Consider the following 7579-nt stretch of genomic DNA (forward strand, 5'->3'; position numbering starts at 1 on the left):
ACTTTCTCATTTTTATTTTATTTTATTTTATTTTATTTTATTTTATTTTATTTTATTTTATTTTATTTTATTTTACTTTTTTATTTTATTTTATTTTATTTTATTTTATTTTATTTTATTTTATTATTTTATTTTATTTTATTTTATTTTTTTAATAGAGATTTTCCTGCTTCACAGAAATTCCAGGATTTCTGAAGGCATATTTAAGTTAAAATATGCAGTCTTGAGATACGAAGTCTGTATTTCCTGTTTCTCTGACACAATAAACATTGTCTACAGTGAATAAACATTTTTACTGGAAGAGGCTTGGAGAATTGAATGACCACTTTTGTCATCATGGTAAATCCTGGAAGGGAAATGCCCAGACCAAATACCACCAGGAAAAAAATTAATTGTCAGAAAATATTTATGAGTTGTTCTGTCATTTCTCCGACAGTTTGGCTCAGATCAGTTTTTGTGAATAGGAAGCTGTAACTTCAAAACTAGGTGGGAATGATTTCAAACTAAGTGTGTCCTTAGAAAATGTTTACACTGCTGTAATATGGCTAGTTGAATCTCATTTCTCTGTGCAGCAACACTTCTAAGGTTTCAGTACTTCTTATTTTATATTCTCCCCTCCCCACCCCACCCCGAAGAGGCATTTCTAGATTATGGTTTTGGAGAAGAAAGAAAAAAGAGCCATCTTAGTGTTCAGCTTCGTAATATAGGTAAACTGATTTAATTGCTGGACTCTACTGAAGGTGGGGGTGGCAAAGACACATTTCATTTTCCCACTTTCTGCTTCTTTTTCCCATCTCCTTTTTCTCAGTATTTACTGGACACTTCAGTGATCTGCATCAGGGAGTTGGACTGGCAGAAAATTAACCCTATTGAAAAGGAAACAGAACAGAGGGCAGACAGCGGGATGGGGGAGAGAGGGGAGGGAGTGAGGGAAGAAAGGAAGGAAGGAAGGAAGGAAGGAAGGAAGGAAGGAAGGAAGGAAGGAAGGAAGGAAGGAAGGAAGGAAGGAAGGAAGGAAGGAAGGAAGGAAGGAAGGAAGGAAGGAAGGAAGGAAGGAAGGAAGGAAGGAAGGAAGGAAGGAAGGAAGGAAGGAAGGAAGGAAGGAAGGAAGGAAGGAAGGAAGGAAGGAAGGAAGGAAGGAAGGAAGGAAGGAAAATCTCAAGAGGGCATGATAGCTCTTGAGATGATTCACTGCCTTAACTGAATTAATCCAGTTGTTAGTTAAGTAGGCAAGTGGAGCAGATATGGTGGAAGAGGCAGGACTGTTGGTGGGAGCTTATAAGACATGTTTTGAAGCCATAGATATTAAAGTGGCTTAGCTACAGTGCGCAGGGTCTTGGGGAGAAGATAGTTCAGGTCACTGCTGCGCATGTCCAAAAGCCTGAGGAGGCTACTATTTCACTTCCTATGTGATCAACTCTGTGCTGTGTCTAGCTCTGTGTTGCACTGAGGTTGAAGGCAGGACTCACCTCGGTCTGTGAGACGTTGCCCAGCAGCCTGGCTTGCTATCACCCCCCTCCGCTCCACCTTAATGTATTGTCTACCTTGGAAAGTCTTTTGCTATCTCCACAAAACTGAATTTTATCACTGTCAGTGACAAGGAAAAACAAAGTAAGTGATGTTGTTCCTTGACATTGAAAGAGTACACATTTTACTTTGCCTCCACTGCTGAGAAGCCTGGACCTGATTTTGAACAAACACAATTATACTGATTTGGAATGAAAAGATATTTAAAGCTCTTTTGACACAGCATCACAAAGGGAAAGGGTCAGACTTTCCTAGATTTGAAAATGTTCACCTCTTTCCTTTCCATTGCCATTTGTGAGAGAGAGTTGAGAGAACCTCTAATGCTAATGATCACCAAGGAACTCTCTTTGTTAAGATTTCCATAATGCATACTTCTGAGGTGTCTATGTCATGATGTGATTCCTTCTGCCAGCTCAAGCGTGTCATCTATCCGTGTTCAGAGGCAGAAATCAATGGTAAAGCATGCTGAGTGAGTATAATAGAGGCATTCTTAGCCTCCAAAATTGCTGAGAACTCACCCATTGTTGAGCCACTGAAGAAGAGTCCAGTCAAAAAAAACTCTACAAAGTATCTGGCAACTGAGACTTTTCTCTTTTCTTCCATTAACTCATTAACTTTGAAAAGCAGCAAGGGACGGAACAGAAGATATACCTGGGTGAAGAAGTGCTTTTCTTTTTTTTTTTTTTAGTAAAAGACTAAGTCAGGAATATGAACTACTGCAATGTATCGTGCTCTAACCTTCTGCCAGCTTCCTTGCCTGATGTCACAAAGGCCAAGTGAACTTTAAAACGTGGTGAAATAATGTGCCTTTATTTGCTAATATGTAAACTGCAATGGAATGTGTAGCACATTATTTCAACCACCACAGAAACTAATATTAATTGCAAATAACACTGAAAGTATGTGAATCAAAGTTTATTCTAGTCTGACTCAGGAAGCAAAGGAATTCTGTTCACAATATGAGTCTTTGTTTCCCTTACAGCAAAACGTACTTGCATTAGTCATTTATGGTATTAAGAAACATTGATAATTGCCTTTTATAGTTTTTCAAGCATCACAATTTAGTACACCTATAATTGAAAATCTGGATTTTGCAATCAAAAAGTAGAATACAGAGAGTGTTGCTATGCAAAAGTGAAGAATTTCCTCTTTCTTTAGCTTATTAATTATCAAATATTGCTTTAGGGCTTGTTGTGATAGTTCTTTACAAGGTAGTAAATATATAACTAAACAGACTGTCTAGGCCGAAAACTAATTACCATTAGAAACTGAAGCATTTGGGCTTGTTATTTCTGCAAATCAAACAACTCGGAATACAATCTCCATATTAAATAAAATGCTCAGTGAACCATGAAGCTCTTCACAAATCTGGACCATGTTTTAAGGAACTCTTTATTTAGTTATTTTTGTATGCATGTTGTTGCATGCAGAATAATTGGAGTATTAAAATATATATTTTTTTATATTAGAGGGTGGGGAGGAAAATGAAAAGATGGCTTTGGAAATTTTTAAAAGTTACCAGCTATGAAATAAATGTCAAATAGAAAGTGTATACCTGGAAGTTAAAGTTTTTACATGTGTACAGAAATGATAATGGGGAAACATACTGTGTTCGCTATATTACAACGGCTTACTTCTCTGAACTTGCTTTCATTCCTATGTGATAGAATCATAGAATGGTTTGGGTTGGAAGGGACCTTAGTTCCAATCCCCTGCCATAGGCAGGAGCTCCTTCCGCTAGACCAGTTGCTCAAAGCCCCACCTAAGCTGGCTTTAAACACTCCCAGGGAGGGAGCATCCCATGGACAGATGCCATAAGCTATAATAAAGAATATATGTTATGTGCGTCTCAGAACTACAATGAAGTGTAACATGTTAACATTTCTAAAGCCTTTCCAGAATATGTCTAATAATTAATAAAGATCTTAAGAATAAAAATAGGCAGTTTCTCTCCAAAATGTAGTGTTTTATTTTCAGAGCTGAGTTTATTTACAAACAATAGCCAAAGAGCAAACAACACGTATGTAAATGAAAGACCTTTTTGTCCAAAAATTAGAGAGAAAAGGACAAAAAAAAGAAGCCACAAAGAAAGTGACTAAAAATATAAACATCCCACATCAGTAAAGCATATAAGGGGTGAGGGCAAAAGTAAGGCTGTTTTTTTTGGAATCATTCTTCAAACTAATTGCCTGATATGCTGCCTATGTTTCTGTCAAAAAACATGAAAGGAAAGCGCTGACTGATTATAGATATTGGAATATCAAATTAGGATATACAGTCTGAAATATATGAAAAGAATAAACTACACATATAATAAGGTTGCATTCTTATCAGGGATTTCTGGTGATGATATAAGCCATGTAAGGCAGCTCAAGTACTTTCACACAGTAGCTGTCATCTGATAGCTGAAATAAAATATAACTTGATGTACAAAAAAAATAAAAGGGGAAAAAAGTCAAAATGAGAAAACAGCTTTAGATACTCACAAAGATAGACAACAGTATAGAATTGTCTGAAATCTTGTGGCTGTAATCATGGTTCAGCTCAGTATGTTTGACCATCAAAGACTGATAAATTATATCAGTTGCTTTGTAGCACCTATAACGGTTAAGAAATTAAAACTAAATATATAAGCTCTTCTTTTCATATACTCCATCCCACATGCCTTTATCCAAGCACAGTGATTTGTTTGTTTGGCTTTGTTGGAGTCTAATTAAGATTGAGACTTGATGAGAGCTCATTGAAAAGAATTCATTCTGGATATAAGAAAGGAGGAATACTTGTTGAAGAAAAATAATTGGAGGACTGCACGGAGGGATTATCTCTTTTGACTAAAGTCATATACTCACCTTCTATTACAGGGTTTCTAGACTGAATATTTCTTGAATCTTTAGCTGTTTCAAAATGTTTGGATAGGAAATTGTAAGTGCTATAATTATGGGAAATGCATTCTGTGTTCATTATACAAGATAAGAAGTTTAATCTCTGTTTGAAGCAAAAACTTGACTTAGCTATCAAGTGTTCATAAAACCTCTCCATTCCTTCTTTTTCTGTTCCTCTTTTCCCCAAAAAGAGCTTCAGTCTCTGGGAACTGAAGGCCAGATTCCCAAAGCACTAACATACAGTAACTCTTAGACACAGATTTTCATCACCCATTAGCCCTCACTGGGGGTGAAGATCTCATCCAAAAATATACAGAAAGACCAAGCTAGCTCATCAACGTCAGAGACAGGGCAATCTCATTACTGTGTAAATTACAGCAGTATAGAATTTTAAAACATCTCACGGAAAAAAAAAATAAAAAAATCTAACAAACCCCAGATCATTTGATGGGATTAAAAGAAGATAAAAACAAACAAAGTAAAAAGGTCAAGCAAAAAGACTTGAGGATGGCATCAGTAATCAAAGAATACAAGCTATTGCTTGATATGTTTATCTGAAAAATATGTATAGTTATAGTGATTGGCATATTATAATACCCAGTTCTCCTGGGTCTGTCTTGACTTTTTAATTTCCATTTTGTTTTGTAATTTATAGCATCATTTAAAAAGTCTGACTAAGTGATAAACATTTATATACTTATATATATATAGTATCACTTACGAAATTGGAAAGCACAATTCCTTTTATCCTGTAAACTTTCCTAAACTGATACTAAAATATCTTTTAAATATCACAGTTTGAAGTTATAAAAAAAAAAAAAACCTCTAAAGATGAATCAAATGTATGCATTGACAAGTTAAAATGAAGAATAATGGAATAATAATAGTTTTTTCAGTCACTTTTCAATTACCTTTGATATTCATCTTTCATTCTCTTATTTTTAGATAATATTTTGTTTAGGAATCACTTGATGTTAGAAGTGGTCAGTATAAAATGCTGTATGTGATGGGTCTGGGCATAAGTAGAATGAATATTAACTGAGTTTACTTTAGTAGAGAGTTAATCTTTTTGTTGGCATATTAATATTTAGCTTCTAGTCCTTTAGGGTATGGTTTGCAAAGATGTTTTTAAATATTGGAATTTTTTTAAAATGTTTATTCTAATAAAACCACAAAGAAAATATATTTCCTGCTTGAAACAAACCCTTTTCGGAATGCCAGGACTCACAAGGATGCATGACTGGATTTAGTGACAGCTGATGTCTGTACAGTGGATGTTTAATAAATGGAGACATTTTATACCAAGTTTTTCAGATTAATATTTTTCCAGTAGTGACATATGTATTGGGAAAAAAAAAATCTTTTCAAAATGAGGTCACTGCTTTAAAAATGTAAGAAACATTGTCAAATTTAAAATGCTCTTTTAGAAAAGACTTCAGTAACTGCACATTAAGAGTGCCTTAATGTCAAGCAAAATATCTGCTTCAGCAGAGGAAATGGAAAGTTAATACTACAGATAAGCAAAGAAGGTTTTGAAAAAAAAATAAAAAGAACTGCTCTAAACCTTACCCCAAAACCATATGAATTCCTCTTTGATCTAGTTAGTTCAAATGGAACAAATAACTCCCTCTTCCAATTAGCTACATATCCTCTATCCCTATTAGCTTTCTTTCCTCACACTGTTTTTCACCAGATTTCTTGGCTTGATCTTTATTCTACCATGGAAAGGAGAAAACTGAACCCAGTGTGCACTGTGACCTGGCCCCACATATCCCCATGGCAAGTTTAATGTATCCATAAGGCAGAGTGATCTCTTGCTTAAGGAGTCTGTAACTCCAGATACTACCTGCCCTACTACTGCCATGTGATCTTGGAGATCTCAGTTGTCATACTTACTGCCTAACAGCCACATGTCTCCACAAGGGAAGACATTGAATTAGCTGAGTAAGTCATATCCCCTTTACACTGCTGTAAGTATATACCGGGAGCTTTTCCCCACCCATGTGTGAGTCCAATCTTTCATTCCACAATATGCCCCAAAATTTGTTTATGTAAACCTGAGAGTATGCTTGTATATAAACAGTATACCTCAGATCCACATTAGAAATAAATAGAATTAGAAATAAATCTAGCCATTGTACTCTGTCAGTATCCTTCAAAAAATTAATTGGGTGAAAGTGATTGTTTTGTTGCCGTCTGCGTTTGCATTACTAAGGCTTCCCTTGGATTTAAAGATTTGTGGTTGGTCCTGGGTTGGCTGAATCCAAATATAAGAACACAGAAACTGCAAATTCAAGTCAATGCACTTAGCACAGTGAGGCTTGCTGGACCTGCATGGAATACTTGGCTAGCTAACAACAAGGAAAAAGTACCATGGAAGGAATAGAAGTATAAAACTAGGATCGAACAATTGCAAATGAAGAAAAAACACAGATGTTTCCATCTCCACCAAAGGAAATACATTAGAGTATGGGAAATATGATTTTGACAAGAGAACAAGAAAGTAAGAGAAAACAGAGGGAAAGAGACAGAAGGAAAGTGCAGAACTGCAGGACAAAAAGGGCTTTCTAAGAGTACATAAGAACTGTAAACTTAGAGAACCAATATATATATATTGATCAATTCTTTCTAGATCATTTTCATATTTGACATTTGTCTAAAGACAAAGTAAATAGCACAAATTTCTACAAAATTCTGTTCAAGTGTAAAAGCAAAATATAATTTCTTAAAACTATTTTCCATGCTTAAGCCTAGCACAAACTAGCTAAGTATCAGCTTGCATCAGAGGCAGAAGACTACCTAATCTATTGCTGTAAAGGTTATGGAATTCCAGCCACTAAAATAAAAGACCAAACCAATGATAAGACCTTTGCATTTACAATTATACAAATATATATAACACTATAGTTAAAATGCAAGTACACATCTCATACACTGTGGATTATTAAACCCAATTTCACTTGGATTGGAAATTCATAACATGCTTTCTTCAGCTATTGGGTTTCCAAATGAGGTCATATAATGTGAAATGGATTTTTTATATAATCAAGTACTTAAAAGCTGCATTATATATATTCTAGATTGTTTGGTTCTTTAGAATCAATTATATTCTAAAAGTTGCTGTATAAGAAAACACTTAAACACTTTATGCACTGTATAGTGCACTTGTT

This window comes from Anser cygnoides, chromosome 1 (assembly GCF_040182565.1).
Source record: "Anser cygnoides isolate HZ-2024a breed goose chromosome 1, Taihu_goose_T2T_genome, whole genome shotgun sequence".
NCBI lineage: Eukaryota > Metazoa > Chordata > Aves > Anseriformes > Anatidae > Anser > Anser cygnoides.